Below are 20991 nucleotides of genomic sequence, written 5' to 3'. Positions count from 1 at the left end.
CGGTTCCGCCTCCCTGCGGCGGGGTGCTGTGGTTCGAAGGTCAAGGCGAAGGAGCGAGTGATCTGACCATGACAAGGGCTCGATGACTATATCCCCTATCTCGAGATCACTCAACCACTGTCCAGAGACAAAAACCAAGTCCAGTGTGTTTCCCCCAGTGTGCGTAGGGCCATGAATTAATTGGGTCAGGTCCATGGCCGTCATGGAAGCCATGAACTCCCGAGCCACCTCAGACGCCTCACCCACGGATGGCAGGTTGAAATCCCCCATGACCATAAGTCTGGGGGTATCAACCGCCACCGCGGCAATAACGTTGAGTAGCTCGGGCAGGGCTGCCGCCACGTGGCAGGGAGCCAGGTACGTGATCAGCAAACCCATCTGAACCCCGTGGCCCCATTTCACAAGGAGGGACTCACAACCAGCTGTCTGAGGTACAGTGGTCTCCCTCGGCCTAAGGCCTTCTCTAATAATAACCGCTACTCCCCCGCCCCTCCCCTGTGACCTTGGCTGATGGAATGCGTGGAAACCTGGTGGGCACATTTCTACCAGAGGGACCCCTCCCTCTGGGCCCAACCAGGTCTCCGTAATACCCGCCAGGTCCGCTCCCCCCTCGTAAACAAGATCACAGATGAGGGGGGCTTTATTTACTACAGACCTGGCGTTGCACAACATCAGACGAAGGCCCGGGCCCTGAAGGTCTGTACTACCTGGAGAACGGGTGGAGCCTTGGGGGCCGGAGCACTCTACCGCTTGAAGACAGCGGGTGCGTACTCCCTTAACATGATATGGCCCCCTGCTCCCGCCATATCTACCCCTCCCACACACAGTACCGATGGTGAAAGCATAGTCTGGACCAGCTCGACCCCCTCCGGATCCCCCACCACCCCCGCCGAACGTCCTGGCCAAACCCGACTCTCCCCCTAGTGGGTTATCCCCCAAACCCACAATCCTAATTCCAATCCCACCCCCCTCCCCCCTCCCAGAACCCCTTAAAAGTTTAAACAAGGACAATTTTAAAAAACCCCGCAGCCCCCTCTTTGCGGCATGCCACCTCTCGGGACTCCAGAGCCCGTCATCGAGGTAGGCCCTCGATAGAATGGAGGGCCAAGCCTGCGAGAGGGGGGAGTCTCGCAGACCAAGAAGCTCCGCTGCTGAGTACATTAATCATAATGGGTAATGTTGAGAAAGGGTATTAGATGAATAATTGTTGAGCTAGAAGAGTGGTAAGTCATTCTAGTTATATTTTGCTCTAGCCTAAACTATCTTACATTGTAGATATTGCTGTCACCTATATTAGAATGCAAAGAAGTGATTGAAAGTAGTTTTATAATTTATGTCCTGTCTCTTTTTCAGAACTTAAAACTGAGCAACACAGAAACTAACTTTGGATTCTATCACTCAGGGAACCTGGACTGGTGTAACTAGTCTGAAAAGGGAGCAGATGTATTATAAAACCACATTTAAATCAAAAGTTTCCATGGGTGTTGGAACTGGTTATATAGGATGGTGATGTTGTTATCTAGTCATGTCCGACTCTGGGCAGTTCTATGGGCCAGGTTTCTCCACATCATCCAATCTTGCATTGCTTCTCTGCATTTTTCTGTGCTCTGGCTGGTGTCAGCTTTGATAGTGTCTGGCCATCGTGTTTTTTGGCAGAAGCATTGTGTAAAACTGAGACGAGTATTGTTCAAAACGCCTGACAAATTCTAACATGCTTAAAACTCATTATTACCTTTCCTTGCGAGCCATCTATTAATTCACTATCTTCCTCCTATTCAAAAAGAAGTTTTATTGCAATTATAAATAACTATAATAAAAGGACCACTTGCATTGTAAAGGATCTGTCAGAAGGTTTTATACGACAGTCGGGATAACTTAATATTTCTCGTTTTTTACCCTTTATAGTAGTTTGCATTTTCCCCAAGAAGAGGATGTGCAGGTTTGTATGCAGGCATAGCAGAGAGAAAGGTGGGAATAGGAGAGAGAAACTTACATAATCACTTGAACTCTAGTTTCTTTAAAAGGGCCCCGTTTTATTAGTCATTGGACAATTGTTTTTGCTATACCATTGGCACCATTTCCCATGTCTTTTAAGTGAATGTGTGTGCTCTTGATGAATACATGCTATACATGAATCCATCTACACACTGCTGTTAAGATTCTCTTTGGGTATAATGGGGTAATGGAAGTAATTCAATTGTATCTGAGGCTAATCAGAAAAAAAGTGGAAACCCTTCTCACACGGGTTTGCTCTGTTGAGTTCCATCTGCAAACACATCAGAAATGAAGAAGGAGGATTTGGGGAAAGAGATAGAGAGATAGCAGCTGAGCCAGAAGTGAATCCACTTAGCTGAAGAAGAGTACCAAGGTCCCGTGATGTCTTGAAGACAAAATGGCCTGGTAACAGACCCCAATGCTCTGTGTGGAAGGGCCTTTAGTGCAAACAATATGTCAGCAATGTGTTTGCTACAGAAGAAGCCCTTGGGATGCTCTCACATACCAACCACTCCAAGGGTGGGTTCTACTTACCTTTACTACCGATTTGCAATGGGAACACGCTCGTGCGCACTTCTGCACATGCACAGATCATCAATTATGACATCCAGGTGGGTGGGCGGAGCCTCCTGCCACTTTTACTACCGATTCTAAAGAACCGGACAGAACCAGGAACAATCCACCACTGAACCACTCATTAGTGCTTCAACATATTCGCTTATCAGGCCTTTGCTCTTTTCTGCCCATTCTTTTATTCTCCCTTTGTTTCTTTCTATTGTACCTCATCTTTCATCTAAATCCATTCAATTAATACACCCAGGAACACAATTTTCTCCCAAACAAGATTAAAGCTTCTCTTGTTCTGAACCCAAACTTTTCTTCAAGAAATACAGAATAATGAAGGTATAAACTAGAAAAGAGGACAAAATGGGAAGGAGGAAGCTGTCTTCGAGGCATCATCTACTGATAAAACCTAGAGGTGCCAGCCCATGTAAACAACATTTGTCAAAGCATCCCAAATTTCATAAAAGCAATTTTCCATTTTTCCCAATTCTCTAAATGTGTGCCCACTTAGTGTCTCATTGAATAACCTTTAAATTAAACTACTATTTGGTAGTTAAAGATCAGATCTCTGAAGCTTAGATGGGTTTAAGTGGGTTACAGGGGTTTCTGTTCTCCTTTGCCAAGAAGTATTCAGTATGCTTCCAGTATCTAATAAACACAGGATTTAGTAACATGCTCTTGATTGTAAACTCATATGAAAATCTGGAAAGGGATTGGAGCGAGAGTTCCAAAAAAGAAAGAGGGGGGGTTGTTGTTGTTGTTGTTTTGTTTAAGATCTCCATCTGTTTTGTTAATGCGCCAGCATGGAATCCTTTATCCTCAATGGCACTTTGTGTGTCTGTTCCCAAAAGTTCACAAGTTGGAGGATAAGAAAACAGTAATTTACAGCTGCTTTGTGGAATGGGTGTGTGTGCCTTGAATAGTTGGAAGAGAAACATTTCAGTCAAGAAAACACACTGCTCTCTACTGGCAGCTCTACAGAAAGAAATGATGTCCATAACAGAGCCTAAAAGTTTTCTTTATGTAGTAGACATCATGACTTTGCAGTCAGGCCCTCTATGAATGTAGTCAATTCATATTTTGAAGTACACCGTTCAGAAGTCTGTTCTTTCTAGAATATTGTACTCCATGCGCTATGCAAACTACTGGAAAATACATACAAAATATGTATAATATTCAGCCACTTTAGTCTAATGGTTAAGACACCAGGCTAGAAAGCAGGAGACTGTGAGTTCTAGTTCCACCTTAGATAGGAAAAACAGCTAGTAAATTCGGGCCAGCCTCTCTCTCTCTCTCTCTCTCTCTCTCTCTCTCTCTCTCTCTCTCTCTCTCTCTCTCTCTCTCTCTGGCTTGTTGTAGAGTATTAAGTATGTTTGCCACTTTTAATTTTTTTATTAAAATAATAATACATATTTATTAAAAGAAATAAGAGGTAGAGATAGAGATATAGAAAAGACAATGTGCATAAACATATATTAAGTAAGGGAGAATATCTTGGAAAAATAGATAAAAATGTGATTATCCAGCAAAATAGGCAGGACCTGCATATAAATGTTTGTGTGGATGTTTAATCATGGCGTCACACTCAAAGAAAATAAGGGGAAAGGACCTAAATCACTTTTAGCCATATTGTCCATTCCTAGATCAACGACGTGTGCAAGCAACTAAATCCTTTCTTAGCCCACCTGAACTTAATGGGAATGCTAAAAACTATTAAAACAAAGAAATCCCACTTGGCCTTAAGATTAGATGTCAATCTTGTAGAAAATCAAAAATAGCCCTCTGCCTTTTCCATCATATTAGACCATAGCAAGGAGAGGAGACATATTGATAGGATTTAATCATTGATTTTTGGCCAACACTTATACTAAATTTCCATTTAGTCTGATGTTCAGCCTGAGCTTTTTGATTGAATTGGTTTGGGGAATTAGTAAATTGTTGGGGGGGGTTGGGGGGGTGGAATCATTATGATCTATTGGGTGGTACTGCTTGTCTTGAGGGAGTTGGTGCTGTGTCACCTCCTCAAGAAGCCATTTGCTGGACCCAACCATCTAGTCTCCAATCTTGACTATTTGGAAAAGATTGTTGAGAAGATGATCAACTGGTTGCTTCAAAATGCCTTGAGTCCAGTCTGGTTTCAGGTGAAATAGTATAGAGATAACATTGATTGCACTCGTTGATGGCTTCTGGTGAAGCTGCTGCACTTTTGTCAGAAGCAGCCACCAAGGTGCTTCTGAGTTAAGGGATTAGTTGGGGACATCACAGTTGCCCAGGGGACACCAAAGGGGGTTTCTTTCATGTCCCTGTTATTTTCCCACCAAAGTGGTACCTATTTATCTACTCACATTTTCATGCTTTCAAACTGCTAGGTTGGCAAATGCTGGGACAAACTGAAAGGAGCTCATTCCATCACACAACTTGTGCTCTTAGGTTTTGAATTGCTGAGCTGTCAACCTCTCAATGGTTTTCTGACTCAGTTTCCTTTCCAAGCGAGCCATCGCAGCCTCTTCTGGTATACTAGGAATGTATCATAATCTTGATCTTTCAGTGACTTTTTATACTGTTGATCATGGTAGCCTTCTAGACTAATTGCAGTGCTTGGCAAAGGGAGGCATATGATTGTAGCAGTTTTCCTCCTTTCTCTGTGGTTGATATTAGAGTCCCAGTGTTAAGGGAAGTGGAAGCCAGAAGTTCTTGGTTTGCAGAGTATTCTCATCTCTTCTGTTTAACATCTGAATTTATTGGGTAAGGTCATTCATAGACATGGAGTCAGCTGTCACCAGCACATTATGCTGATGATACTCAGCTGCATATCACATTCCCAGGTCAACCAAATGATTCTTTCAAGATCTGCTTGCAGTAGCTCACCACTACTGGGAAAAATAGGCCTAAATTTAATCCTGCCAAAACTGCAGCTGTGGGTTTGTGGTGCTTACAGTGCTTGAATTATTCACTTCTAGTTCTAAATGGGGTTGCACTTCTTCAAATAATATTGTTGTGCAATTTCCGGACTCTTCTGGCCTTGCAGCTCCTGTTTGCTTGCTTCTTGTTCATTGTTTTGATTTGACTTATATTGCCACTTAACTCTCGTAAGTCTCCAAAAAACTTGAGACCATTCAGAAACCTTTCATTCTGGAGAAGTTCACCTCATGGACTAGTACCCAGAGAAAGAATCATGTTTTGAAGATTCTATGTAATGCTATTACAATCAGTCTTCTTGAAGAACAAATGACAGTGGAAATCCATCTCGTGTACCAATTGCATCTTTCCTGGACCATACCCCCTTTTTACAATCACCTGTACCGTAATTACCTTACATGTGGACTGTTGCAATATACTCTACATCAGGTTGCCCTTGAAGAAGCTGCAGCTGGTCCAAAAATGCAATGACACGAGCAGATATGAGCATGCCATGTAACACTTCTGCTTTATGAGTGCCATACTTCCTGTAAGCTTCTGGGTAGAGGTAGTCATAGATCAAGCCCAACATGACACAGAGCCTGTCTCTCAGAGCATTACCTTTCTCCCATTGTTTCTGCCCATCCTGTGAAGTTCCCACACAGTGAGCACGCTGTAGGTCCCATCTATTAAGTAATGCCACCTGATGGAACCTAAGAGGCATACTTTGTCACAGAATCTGCTCCCAAATAGTAACTTTGCATAATTCAGCAGTCCCATTCCTGCTATCCGTTAAATGATCCTGGAAGTCTAGCATTGCTTTCAGGTGTTGCTATAAGTCAGATGTTTGTCCACCTTGATTGGATTATATTTAATATTTTGTGAATTACGTTTGCCTTTCTTGTGGCTAGTGGTATGCTGGGATTTTTGCAAGCCGATCAACAGAAGAGATGAGCCACTATGCTTAGCACACAGATCATCTGTTCAGCAGCTAGCAGCACAGTGCAGCAGCAACAGTAGAGGCAACAAGCTGCTTCTTTAAAAGTTTACCAGCACATCTCTTCTTATGGCTATTTTTTTTAAAAAAAAAAAATCTAATTAATGTATCAAGGTTTTGTTTTTAATCTCTATGCGAGGTAGGTAGCTACTATAGAATGTTTACTTTTCTTAATAGATTGACATAGGGGGAAAACACAAAGAAGCAATATTTTTATCAGAAGGGAATTTTTTTTTCTTCAAATTATTTATTTTTAAAATGTAAGGCTTATTTTAGTTTAATTCAGCTGGTAATGGAGACAGAGGATTTTTTTTTTCTTTTTCTGGGTTAATTCTCTTAAATCCAAGTTTGGGTAAATATGGCTATATTTACTATATTTATTTATTTATTTATTTATTTATTTATTTATTTATTTATTGGTTCGATTTATATGCCGCCCTTCTCCGGAGACTCAGGGCGGCTTACAATGCGTTAAGCAATAGCCTTCATACTTTTGTATATACCTGCTTAGTAGGGCTTTCGGCCCCCCCAAGCGGTGTTCTTTTTTATACAAAGTCAGCTTATTACCCCCACAATCCAGGTCCTCATTTTACCTACCTCGAAGGGATGGAAGGCTGAGTCAACCCTGAGCCTGGTAAGATTTGAACTTGCAGTAATTGCTACTTAACAGCACTTTAGTCTGCTGCGCCACCAAGGTTCCTTATATGTTATATAAGTTATATATATGTTATATGTTATATTACAACTTGTATTGGATTCTTACCCCTAACTAATCTGACAAGAAATAAAGGATTATTATAGTATTAAACTGTCAGCAGAAGAAACATAGGGTTGATTCTTGTGTTGTAATAAAATTAAAAGTCCCTTAAAATGTTGTGAATTCTCTCTTTCTGTCACAGAATGTGTAGTGACAAATGGCTTTTGCAGTTGAATTGAATCCAAGACTTCATCACAACTCAACATCACTTTTAGCAAGTCAGGAACAGAACGGGAGGTGACAGATGTCAAGAAACAGAAAACTAATTTTAATTTACTGTTGACATCAAAGTATCATGTTGCTTTGCCATTTTATGGCAGCGTGAAAAAAGAATTAAGTGTGGTCTCGGCAGCCATTCCAGTGCTACAGTTCTAGGAACGGAAATGGCAGCAGACTTATTGCCATTCAATTGGCCAAAAGGGTTTTGGTGTCTTTCTGTAAAATTCCATTGTTAACTAAAATGTCACGGCTAACCGCAGTGCAAAAGGAAATGAGGCATTCCCGCCTTTTCCCAGATAAAGACACCCACATTTTCAGCCCAGAGCCAAACAATTGCAGGAAATGATAGATGGGGATTTATTTTTTTTCTTCTTCCTAGAAGGAGGAATTGGAATCTGGTAGGACACACCTAGTAGGACTCCACTTACACAAGCATGAATTAAAGGAAGTGGAACACACCAATAGTTAAAGCTGGCGGACATAGGAGAGGGAGAGGGAGCAAAGTAGACCTTTGCTCAAAGAGCAAAGCACACACATACACACACACACACTGCCATCACTTTCCAGGTGCACCTCCCTCTGGCATTTCCTGTGTTATCCATTTTTATCTAGGATTCAGTTCAAGTACCTGGATATAAAGAAGGCAGATTCTGTGGAAAAACAGAAGGAAAGGACCTATAAAGCAATGCTTCCCAGAAGTGCAAATGGCTTTTTAAGGATGGGAACAGTTTAGCTGCCAGGGAAATTCCAAATTTCTCCTTTGACCTTTCCGACTGCCATCTTGTTTGCATCATACTGGAACACTGACCCAAACTTTTCAATATTGCGGAACTTTTGCACAATTTGAAAAAGTTTGGGCACCCGCATTACTCTGCTCTCCTGGTTACCACAATGTCCACTAGGGCTTCTAATACATAGTGGCTTTGTTCAGTCCTTTGAGAGCTTATTGAGCCTTAACCCTTCTAATCATCATTCCATGTTTTGCCATATGTTTCACATCCTGATATGTTAAAGCAAGCAAATAACAGCTTCCCAACTCTCATTTAAACAACTATAATTATCTAAGCATATGCAGACATCATGATATCTACAAGAATTAAAAGGAATTTGTTTCTGCTGTCCTGATACTAAACACCTTGAGTAGGCACTGAGGGTAATATATTTTACACTAACAAATAAAACATTAACATGTGTAGAATAGACATCCTCCTACCAGCCCCTCACTAGATTTATTCAAATACAGAAGTGTGTTACTTTCAGGAGCTGCTAGCAGAGCCAGTGTGAGTAGAAGGACAAACCGTATTCGAATCCACTCTCATCTGGGTGGTGCTGAGTCACTCTTCCTCAGGGCCGGATTTTCCTATAGGCTAACTAGGCTTCAGCCTAGGGCCTCAAGATCAAGAGGGGCCTACACAGTGGTGGGATTCTGGGGGTTCTAGGGGGTTCGGCCGAGCCCTTTGTTAAATTGCTGGCTCGCCCGCCCCTCACCTCCCACCCGCGCGGCGCCAGCCTACCGTAGCCAGGGGTAGGCAATTGTGGCTCTTTTACAACCTGTGGACTTCAACTTCCAGAATTCCTGAGACAACTTGGCTGTCTCAGGAATTCTGGGAGTTGAAGGCCACAGGTTGTAAAAGAGCCACAATTGCCCACCCCTTCCCTAGCCTGAGTTCTGCTGCCTGGGATCCACGTGGGCTACCACGTGCTTCCCCACCGGCTCCGGACGCAAGAGAGCAGGATGGAGAAAGCAGCTTCCACGCCTTCACTCACCCTCACTCTCTGCTCTGTTGGATCGCCGGCCGTTCGCTTACCCCGCCCACTCCCAATCTATTGCTGCCTCCGATGGCTAGAGGAAAAAAAAACTTCAAATTCTTGCCGCGGGGCTTCAAAGGGCCGCCCTAGAGCCAGTGGTGCAGCCGAACCCTTTGTTAAATTGCTGGCTTGCCCCGCCCCTCCACACCACTATTTATTGCCAATAAATAGTGGTGGGAGAGGGGCGGGGGAGCCAGCAATTTAACAAAGGGTTCGGTGTTTTTTTTTTTGTAATTTTATTGGCCCACGGAGCTTCAGCAGAGGCTAATTGGCCTCCCGGCTCTCAGCTGATTTGTCTCAGCTGTTTTGCTCAGGGCTCTTCTGCTTCGGTGCAAAAAGTACTGATTTTTTTCCCCCTACCTATGCTGAGAAACGAAACTGAAACTGCTTTGCTGTTGCTGCAAGGTTGGAAAATTAGGTAGGCAGAATTCTTTTCTTTTTCCTCACCAAAAAAGGTAGGTGCAAACAATGGGAAATTTAGGGAAAAAGAGAAGAGTTCAGGATTTTAAAACACAAAAGAAAAAAAGCTCTATTTAACTAGGGAATTGTAATAATTGAGATACTATTAATTGTATATTTCTGAAAGCAGAAATGGTTAAGTTGTGGTTTGGAGGAATATATGGGGGAAATTATTTGGTTTATTATTATTGGTAAATATAATTAATTGATTTGTAAGAAATTGGATTGCATGGAAATAATTGGAATATTTATGTTCATATTGATTAATATACAAAAAAGGTAGTTATATAACTAATTGATTTATATTAAAATGTTGAATTTATATTAAACAACTAATATTACATAATTAACCAATGTGAGGATGGATATAAAAATAGATGACAATGGGAAGGGGTATAATATAGAATAGAAGGGAAAAATTGAATTTGATTAAGATTAGAGATGAGGATGAAGGGTAATATTGGTTTTTTACAAAATAGATGAGGAATAAATATGGCAAAAAGGAAATATAGAAATTGTAAATTTAATTGAAATGACTAAACACTGTGTAAATTTGTGAACTGGCCAAATACTCTGTTCAAAGAAAATACATTGTATGTTTGTATGTGTGTTTCTAATTATTGTTATTTATTCATATTTGTTCTCTTTTATTCTTTAAAGTTTAACAATTCATTCTTTATCTTAATATCTTTATATTTGTTTGGGGTTGGCTTTCTTCCCTTTCATCTTTTTTATTGTACAGCAATCTTTCTCCTCAAACCTACCACCTCTCTCTTTTCTTTCCTTCTTACTTTCTCTTCCTCCCCCTCTTCTTATCCTCCCTACTTCCTCTTCCTTTCTCCTTCTCCTCCTCTCTTCCTCCCTCTCTTACCCTCCCTCCTACTCTAATTTCCCTTCCCTTCCTTCATCCCTCTCTATTGCTGTATCCTTTTATGCATATAGACTACCCAGAGGGCTGAAAAAGTTATTTTTTACTGGTTCTCGCACTTTTGACCAGTCCTCGAACTTACGACTGTCCTCACATTTTACGTTTTTGCCCTATCTTGTCACCATGGTGAAGAGAAGCAGTTGTGAAATGAGTGACATGGTTGTTAAGAATGCTACAATGGGCATAAATGATGACCAGTCATAAGTGCGAAGACTGGTCAAAAGTGTGAGGACCTGTCAGAAATCACTTTTTTCAGCCCTCTGGGTAGTCCTTTTGTGCATATGGACTACTCAGAGGGCTGAAAAAGTTATTTTTGACTGGTCCTCGCACTTTTGACCAGTCCTCGAACTTACGACTGTCCTCACATTTTACGTTTTTCGCCCTATCTTGTCACCATGGTGAAGAGAAGCAGTTGTGAAATGAGTGACATGGTTGTTAAGAAAGCTGCACGGGCATAAATGTGAGGATGGTCATAAGTGTGAGGACCAGTCAAAAGTGCGAGGCCCAGTCAGAAATGATTTTTTTCAGCCCTCTGAGTAGTCCCTATGCGCATAGCCACGCCCACCCGGTCACATGACGAGCTACCCACGGCTACAGTCACATGATTGCCAAGCCACACCCCCAACTAAGCCACGCCCACAGAACCTGTTGTTAAAAAAATTGAATCCCACCACTGGTGAAAGGGTCTCATAAGTGGAATAGCCTAGGGCCTCTTTTCATCTAAATCCGGCCCTGCTCTTCCTCTATCTATCTCACTAGTTATTATTGTGGAGAAAATGGGGAAGAGAGAATGTATACTACCTTGATCACCTAATGAAAAGCAGAATATAAAACTAATAAATATATATTTAAATAAATCAAATACTTTTTGTTCTAAATAAGCCATTGCTGAAATCAATGAATTTAGTGCAAGTGTTGTTAGGAGTTATTAAGACCATGACTATTTTTTGCAAGTTTGCATAAAACCCAAGACATTTGAAATGTTCTCCTCTCTTTCCTACCAGAGCCAAGAAATTAAAAATATTGTTTGCCCATTTGTACATAGTTCTTATGCATATACAACAGACCACTTCATTTTGTTACACTGCCATGATTGTGTCCTACTTGAAGCATGCACTTAGTTTATCCACAAAATCAATATTTAGGAAACATTTGGATCCATAAAGAAAGCTAATTTATTATAAATTGTATAAGAGAGTCATTTATCATATCTTGTCAATGATAGAAGTAATAAGATGAACCTTGGGCTTCTTTATCTGGGATTCCATATATTGGATTACTAAATTATCAAGATTTTAAAAGATGAGCATGGAATTCTAGCAGGGGAACTGTTGATTAAGCAGTAGCAATGAGAACAAGGAGCATTTCCTGTGGATTAGTTACCAGCTGGTAGGAACTGTTGATTCTTGAAGTATATTCATAGCCTGAAGCCCAGCCAAATGCTGTCAGCTCCAACCAGCTGGTCAGTAATCCCCAGGAAGTGTCCTGTACTGAAATCAGTGTTGCTATTAAAAGCATTATGCCTATGTTGCATATAGAAGGCATCCCATCTTGAGTCTAGGGACTAGTACAATGGTTGGCATGTATAACTGCTAATTCCATATGTTGTACTGCTGCACATATTTCTACATCAGTAGTTTAGAGTACACTATAGTTTCCACTATCACTCATCATTGGACTTACAGACTAGTTCTGCTGGGAAGATATTTAGCAATGACTATAAACCTACTGTTCGTTCATCACTACACTAAACTGACTTCTGCTTCTAAAATATCCCAGTAAGAGATTTTTACCAGATTGCTTGTTCTGGTAAATACAGACCTTAAAGGTTGGCTCTAGAATTTCTCTTATGAATCCTGATTATAATGAAATGATGCAATGTCTTGACAGTGAAGGACAGTGAATAGCTGTGATTGTGCTTTAATGGCTCAAGAAAAACTCTGAGATGGCTGGCAGTTTATGGTTCTCTTTCTTCACCTCCATGAGTCAAAAACAGAAACCAAGTAGGGTACCATCATTTGAGACAACCTCCCCCCCCCAAAATATAGCAGGTTAGGAAGTTAATTTAGGATCTCCTAGAACTCCGATGGAGAGCTAGTTTGGTATACTGGGCAAGGCATTGGGCTATAAATTGGGAGACCATGAATTCTAGTCCTGCGTTAGGCACAAAGCCATCTGGGCTAATCATTCTCTCTCAGTCCTAAAAAGAAAGCAAGGGCAAACCACTTCTGAAAACATTGCCAGGAATGCTACAGAAATCCAGGCAATCACCAGGAGTCACCAGGAGTCAAAGGCACATAGATGGGTACACACAAACACACACACAAAGAGAGCGAGAAAGAATTCTGATGAGGAACAAACATGAGTTTAAGCTGTAAATCTCATCACATAAATTCAGTTGGTGTTCAATCCAAACATGACTTTCCAAAGAAAGCAAAACTGGATAAAACTTGGAACCCCAAAAACATCTCTGTCCTTGTGGTATAATCATGCATATACAGAAGATGGAAAAGGACAGTTGCTATAATAGTATGGCAACAAACATGAGACAAATTTAGGAGCATGTAAGCCTCATTGAACATACTGGGATTTCTGAGTTAATGCACAAACACATGCCTTGTTTCTTTTGCCTAAAGCAAAAAATGTCACAGCTCTTGAAACTGAAGCCACTCTATTTATTTATTTAAAATGCTGTCTAGCTTTTTCTTTACTCTACTGCCGGAACTGGAAAACAGCAACAATCAGCATGAAGTAATCATAGAAAAAAATGCCATTTAACTGATATATAGCTAACTTTGTTAGCTATAACAAAATCATAATAACCAAATCAGCAGTTGATCTCTATTAGGAAGGAAAAATAAAACATGGTTAAATAAACTTCCATTTTTGTTTCCTAAACAAAAACATTTTAACATTGGGCCCAAACAAGTCAAGTGTTCAAAACTTTAAGAATTAGATGAGAGTGGATTCCAAACCCACAAAACCTTTGTGATCAGTCAACACACAAGGAGCAGTGAGTAGCCTCCATTATGCTTTATTTACCAATTGGTTGGCCTGTTTATTCAGCCATTTATCGGTTATCTCAAAAGATTATAGGCAGGTTTTGTTTGCAAGAACAACAAAAACTTGCCTAAAACCAGAACTATCAATAACAATATAATCCAGGTTACAATGAGCCACTACTCAAAAAGATATGCCTCTCTTGATATGGCACCTCTGCTCAAAGTCTCATCAGAAGAGCCTTCTTGAACATTTATAGAAACGGACTAATCTGATCTCAGGAATTGCACTGTTCCAGAGAAGGGGGTTGCAACCAAGGAAGCCTGCCATTGAGCTCCAGCCCTGTTACCATCTTGGGAGGAAGGATCTGGGCCATGCCTTCTTGCTTGACATATAATAGTGGCTGTTGTGTCGGCGCATTACCATAGCGATGGAAATGCCTGCACCTGATTGGTTGGGATGGGGTTATGCTAAGTGCAGGAGTTACTCGTTTCCTGATTGGTTAATACTGTTCTGTTTGCAAAGTATAAAAAGGCCAACTGTCAGATAGACTGACAGTTCAGTGTTCTACTGTTTTTGCTGTTGCCTGAAATAAACCGATGTTACGTTGACATCCTCGCCTCAGTTAATGACTAAAATCCAAACACAACAAGTGGCAACGAGGATGGGATATTGAGGCGATGGAAGAAGTGAATGTTATTCTGAGCGGCCGCACTGAGGTAAAGTGAAATACAAACGAACCTGACAGGAATATGGCCTCTCCTACATTCGCCCCATTTAACGCAGCTGCAGAGACGTGGCAGGCATACGAGGAAAGATTCGAGTGTTACTTAGAAGCGAATGCATTCACTGAACTTCCAAGCAGCCGAAAGCGCGCTCATTTTCTAAATGCTTGTGGGCCAGAAGTATTCGCAACGGCAAGGGCATTAGTCGCTCCTCTTCCAGTACACACGGTTTCCTGGGAGGTATTACGAGAGAAACTGAGGAATCATTACTCACCAGTTCCCTCCCGTATAGCCTGCCGTTTTAACCTGAGACAGATAGTGCAAGAGGAAGGAGAGTCCATAAACCAATACATGGCTCGCCTCCGAACGGCAGCTTTAGACTGTGAGTTCAGGGACTTGGATGATGCCCTTGTAGAACAGTTAGTTTGTGATATCAGGGACATCCGACTTCAAAGGAGGCTGCTAGCAAGGAAGGATTTGGACCTGCCAACGGCACTTGAGGAGACCCAAGCTGCCGAGATGTCCCATAAGTCCGCAACGGATATAAGAAAATTTCAACCACATGCCGGTTTAGCCACCGCTGTTCATTATGAGGACGAGGCTACGGATAAGGAAAATGAGGGGGATGTCAGTCGTTTAAAGGCATCTACAACCGTAAAAAGGGGCCCAACGGGACAACCAAGATCCTCAAAATCATTTTGCCTCAGTTGCGGTGAAAATCACATTAGGGCAAATTGCCGTTTCCGATCTGCCACATGTCGCCGATGTGGGAAACAGGGCCATATTGCTCATGTCTGCCAGTCTGGTAAACAGTCCTCATGGGGTTCCAAATACAAGCAGCACGAATCCAAAACATATTCCACCAGTGAAGATTGCTATGCCATCTACCGAGGCCACAGAGTTACCGAGGTGACCACCAACAAACACAGACCTGAGATGAGCAAGCTGTTCCTGACAGTCAAGATTGAGGGAGTGGCCTGCCAGATAGAAGTTGATACCGGATCCGCTAAATCGATTGTCTCCTGGACCACCATCAAGAAGCTATTGCCCAACCTCCGCAAAAGCCAACTCCATACTTGCCCCATCAAATTACGCGATTATCAGGGCAATCACATTCCTATTATAGGCCAGGGCCGGTTTTTAGTTGAAAACAATAATTTTGCGGGCCACCTCCCTTTAATTGTAGTGGGTGGCTCCCTTCCCAGCCTTCTGGGTTTAGATTGGTTCACCTCTCTGGGCCTTGGCATTTCTGGCATACACTCCATGTCGGCAGGAGATTGCGATGCTCTGTATACGGAATTCGCTGATGTCTTCAGTGGATCTTTGGGTAAATATGTTGGTTCCCCTATTTCCCTAAATTTGGACCCTCAGGTAGCTCCTATTCGCCTCAAACCGAGGCGAGTTCCCCTGGCTCTCCGCCCAAAAGTAGATGCGGAACTGGATAAACTCATCTCCCAGGGTGTATTAGAGCCCATGGATCATTCTAAGTGGGAAACTCCAATTGTAATTCCAATCAAACCTGATGGGTCTATTCGCATTTGTGCCGATTTTAAAAGTACCCTAAATAAGGCTTTACAATCTAACCCATATCCTCTTCCCGTAGTCCAACAATTACTGCACACTTTGGGTCCTGGGTCCATTTTTGCCAAGTTAGATTTAGCTCAGGCATATCAGCAGCTCCCGGTGGATGATGCCTCTGCTGAGGCTCATACCATCGTGACCCACCATGGAGCTTTTAAGTGCCGGCATCTACAATTCGGCATTAGCATCGCACCTGGCCTTTTTCAAAATTTAATGGAACATCTGTTAATTGGGTTACCTGGAGTCGTCCCATACTTTGATGATGTTCTCATCTCCGCTTCTTCTCGGAGTGAGCTCATCAAACGTGGGTGGACGGTTTTACTATGGTTTCAAAGTGCTGGACTCAAGTTGAAAAAGAACAAATGTCTCATTGGTGTGCCTAAGGTTGAGTTTTTAGGATATCTCATAGATGCCTCGGGCATTCACCCCACCCCTTCAAAGGTGGCGGCCATCAAACATGCCCCCGTCCCCACCAGTAAATCCGAGTTACAAGCTTTTTTGGGGTTATTAAATTTCTACAGTGTATTTCTTCCCCATAAATCTAGCGTGGCTGAGCCTCTCCACCGGCTCCCAGACGGGAACTCACCGTGGTTTTGGACCCCGGCTGAGAACCGCTCATTCCAAGCTGTAAAGGATCTGCTCATGTCCTCAGATGTTCTGGTCCAGTACACACCAGACCTTCCCCTTACCTTGACCGCCGATGCTTCCCCATATGGCATAGGGGGTGTATTGAGCCATAAGCTTCCCGACGGTCGGGAAGCCCCCATCGCATACTATTCTAGGACATTGTCCTCCACTGAGCGACGATATAGCAAAATTGATCGCGAAGCATTGGCCTCTGTGGCCTCTGTTAAGCGTTTTCATGACTACATATATGGCCGTCCATTTGAACTAGTCACGGACCATAAGCCACTCTTGGGTCTATTAGCTGGGGATAGGCAAACCCCACAAATTTTGTCTCCCAGGATGTCTCGTTGGGCAGTGTTTTTGTCGGCGTATAATTACACTTTGCGCTATCGGCCGGGCAAATTGATAGCCCATGCCGACGCTTTGAGTCGCTGCCCATTACCAGTGTTCGTCCAGGACCCTGCTCCCGCCTCGTCTGTCTTCCTCATTGAAGAGTTACAAACCCCTATTTCCGCAAGAGATATAGCAACTCATTCGGCTAAGGATAGAACCCTTTCGCAGGTCCTTGACTGGGTAAAGAGGGGATGGCCAGATGGCCAAATTGCTGAGGTTTTCCTGCCCTTCCGATTATGACAACAGGAGTTGTCTGTCCATAGGGGTTGTTTGTTGTGGGGAAATAGGGTGGTGATTCCGGACAAATTGCAAACCCCAGTTCTAGAATGCTTGCATGAGAGCCACCCTGGTATCGTTAGGATGAAGGGCCTTAGTCGGAGTTATGTGTGGTGGCCCAAAATAGATCGAGACATTACGGCGTGGGTTACCAATTGCCAGAAATGCCAGCAGTCTAGACCTTTTGAACCAGCTTCCCCGCCGCAGGAATGGGAATCCCCGAGGGGCCCTTGGTCGCGCATGCACCTGGACTTTGCCGGGCCATACATGGGACACACCTTTCTTGTCGTGGTGGATGCCTATTCAAAATGGGTAGAGCTGGTGAGCATGATGACCACCACCACGGAGACCCTGATCCAGGTGTTGCGCGGAATGTTTGCCACCCATGGTATTCCTGATATTTTAGTTTCGGACAATGGCCCGCAACTAATGTCTGCCACTTTCCAGCTGTTTTTAGCATCATTAGGGATTCGCCACGCCCGGGTTGCACCATTCCATCCGGCGGGGAATGGCCTGGCTGAAAGGGCTGTGAGATCCGCCAAGGAGGCTTTGGCCAAGCTAAGTCCAGGTGGGTGGCCAGAAAGGGTAGCAGCCTATCTGCTGTCCCAACATTCGACACCGTGCCCTTCCACAAACTGAAGCCCAGCCGAAATGCTGATGGGCCGTCGTCTGAGAACAACTTTGGACAGAATGCATCCCGATTACTCGCCTGAGTTCCCCATTAAGGGTCTACAACTTTCAAGGAGGGAAGCCCTGTCTATGCGCGGAATTATGGGGGCGAGCCGCAATGGTTACCGGGCCGGGTAATCAAAGTAACAGGTCCCTGTTCTTACAGGGTCCAGCTCGAAGACGGCCGAATGTGGCAGCGCCACGTGGATCAACTGCGCAGAAGGTTGTTAGATGAACTGTTGGAGGAGGAAGGAATCTCTCCGCAGACTTTTTCCGATGCGGCAACCCCAGATATAACAACAAGAAGACGCGTCGCCCCATCTCCATTAACCAGGGCAAACATCGATGCAGACAGCAATTCCGAAGTGGCTAGCCCACCACCAGACTCACCTGAAGGAGCAGTTCCGGCCAAAGTTCCAGATGAGCTGTCATTCCAATGCCCAGCGGAGCCACGTTCCGAAGGGCAGGCCGCTGACCCGAATTGCGACGTTCGGGGCGAATACGCAGGCGTCTGGCGTACCTTGTGGACTACGCATGTGCCATCCAGGGGGAAAGAGGTGTTGTGTCGGCGCGTTACCATAGCGATGGAAATGCCTGCACCTGATTGGTTGGGATGGGGTTATGCTAAGTGCGGGAGTTACTCATTTCCTGATTGGTTAATACTGTTCTGTTTGCAAAGTATAAAAAGGCCAACTGCCAGATAGACTGACAGTTCAGTGTTCTACTGTTTTTGCTGTTGCCTGAAATAAACCGATGTTACGTTGACATCCTCGCCTCAGTTAATGACTATAATCCAAACACAACAGTGGCCTTAACAGAAAGGATGAAGAGCCGCTACAAAGCAACATCCATATAAATGTGATTTGAGCCCATTCCAAGAAAATAGCTTGAGTAAACATCTCAAACAGGCCACTCCCTAATTCACATGTAAATAAAGTGAGGATGGGGAAGTACCTTCAGATCTGCAAGATTTTGTTTCTATACCTGCTCCAAGAACGATAATCCTATGTGACACTGTTTTCTTAATCTGATCTATAAAACTGACCCATCTATTGGCAGGGAGTGTCAGAAATAGTAAGGACACAAGCCACAAAAGGAGGCACCAGTGAACAGCCAAGTCTCCATAGACACAGAGCAATTGCCTGCAGAAGGTAGTCTTCACTTCCATCAGAAAGCTTCCATATAAGTCCAACTAGAATCCTGACTGTGCTGCAAATATGCCGTCTCCATGGAGAACAGCTTTTCAGTGACATCATTAGGATAGTCTGGAGAATGATGAAATTCATCTGTTGGTTCATGTTCAAGTGTCTTGGGCCCAGAGCACTGAAGATTAAATAAGTGTTGGGAATATGGCCCAGAAAAACTGTTGTAGCCATTAGAAATGTTTTAATCTGTTATAAAATTTCCAGGGAATTCTTTCAGCTATTAGTTCCCACCCCTAACATGAGAACATGAAAACAGGTGAAGGAACACTCATTTAATTCACACTGTGACCATCCCCATGTATACAGAAAGCTCAGGAGCAGTTAGTAGGAGCAACAGCCCCCTCCTGTCAGTGACATATATCTAATATTGAAGTCACATTTTCTCTTATCCATCCAATCCAGTTCCTTGAGGTGTTCCTTTATACATTTATCAGTGCTTATAATTCTGTTGTGGAAATTGTAGTAACTGTTTCTTGATCCAGGATCATCAGTCTGGGTCAGAAAAAGCCAGAGAGTTGAACTGCTACCTTTGAATAGCTACTAACTTCTCAGAATGTCTCCCGGGTGTTTTGATGTTGAAGAATTGGGCTTTAGACCAGTGGCCCTCAACCTTTTGGGCACCAGGGACCCATTCCACTGAAAGAGGTTTTTCCACGGACTGGAGGGGGCATGTTTTTGTGTGCTGCCTGCATCCCGCGGATGGAGCTTCGCTTGTTTGCACGGCCCAATTTCTGGCATGCCACAAACAAGTGCCAGTCCACAGACTGGGGGTTGAGAGCCCCTGCTTTAGACGATCCAAAAAAAATGTGAAATGGAGTTGCTATTGACTCCCAACCAATTCATTTGTTCATAAATATAACTTTTGCACAATATCATGAATTTCTTCTGATCTTTTTCAGAAAGGAAACAGACTTTGGTGTTATATTCTTAGAACCTGATACTGCACAGGCATTTGCAAAGCATGTAACTACACACAGAGACATACACGCACATGTGAACAAAGTCCAAATATAGATTCCCATCTCATGGAGATGAGCCAAAGTACGCAGATATTCAAGTTATGCACTAAAAGCTTTTTGTCTGGACTGGCTTTCAGTAGTCAAGTTAAAAGCTAGCACTGAAGTTTAGTCTGCTAGGAAGGAAGGTATTCCATTTTTATGTTCTGGCATTTTATTTTGATGAAAACTCTGGAAATGATGAACAGGAACTTCCCTTTTTTTCAGTAAACCTCAAAGTTGCAGTTGTATTCCTTTGTTTATTGATTAGGAGAAACTGCACTGGGGCAAGACCTCTATTTCTAACATGGAGACAGTCCTTTCTTTCTGGTCTTCCCACAATGAATTTCTTGGGAAGCTCTCTTGAAATAAGGTCTGCTTGCCGCCACCAAAGAATCAAGCAGGAATGTTATGAAACACAACTCCTTTATTTATTGAAATTAGATCCCTTCCCCCACTTTGTTCTACCCCCCCCTACTCTTCCCTCAAGTTTTGCCTCTCTTCCTTTCTGCTACCTCATTTCCTAGAAGCTATTTTTCCCTGTCAATGTCACAGAGATGTCTTCCTTCCTTCCTTCCTGCCACCCAGCCCTTCCACTTAAGGCATGTGTTCTGCGACAGAAAAAGATGGAAAAGGAATAAGCAATCCCTGTCTCCCTTCGGGCTTCTGGTGAGAGGAGCTTAGAGGCTCCTAAATCACAGCTGCTCGTACAGCTTAGAAAATGACCAGAAGCAATTTTCAGAGATGGAATTTAAAATGGGTCTTTCCTTCCCTTAGAAAATCAAAAGACTACTTCAAAAGCTGTTTGGTAGGGTTTTTTTTTTTAAAAAAATCATTTTGAGTATTTTAAAACTAAAAAACAAACATCAGAGCAAAATACTGTTTAATGCTTTG

At 43.0% G+C, this 20991-nt stretch overlaps 1 long non-coding RNA gene across 1 annotated transcript in view; it reads right to left on the bottom strand.

Annotated features, from left to right (window-relative positions):
• LOC117674919 (uncharacterized) overlaps window positions 1–19101 on the bottom strand; it is a 60306-nt gene extending 41205 nt beyond the window's left edge. Inside the window, exon 1 of the long non-coding RNA XR_004594042.3 lies at window positions 18852–19101. This is a non-coding gene — a long non-coding RNA (uncharacterized LOC117674919). The remainder of the gene's footprint in view (window positions 1–18851) is intronic.
• Window positions 19102–20991: the final 1890 nt, after the last annotated feature.

The sequence above is a fragment of the Pantherophis guttatus genome, chromosome 1 (assembly GCF_059756535.1).
Source record: "Pantherophis guttatus breed Tessera chromosome 1, ASM5975653v1, whole genome shotgun sequence".
Taxonomy (NCBI): Eukaryota; Metazoa; Chordata; class Lepidosauria; order Squamata; family Colubridae; genus Pantherophis; species Pantherophis guttatus.
This window is presented reverse-complemented; position numbering and strand designations above follow the sequence as displayed.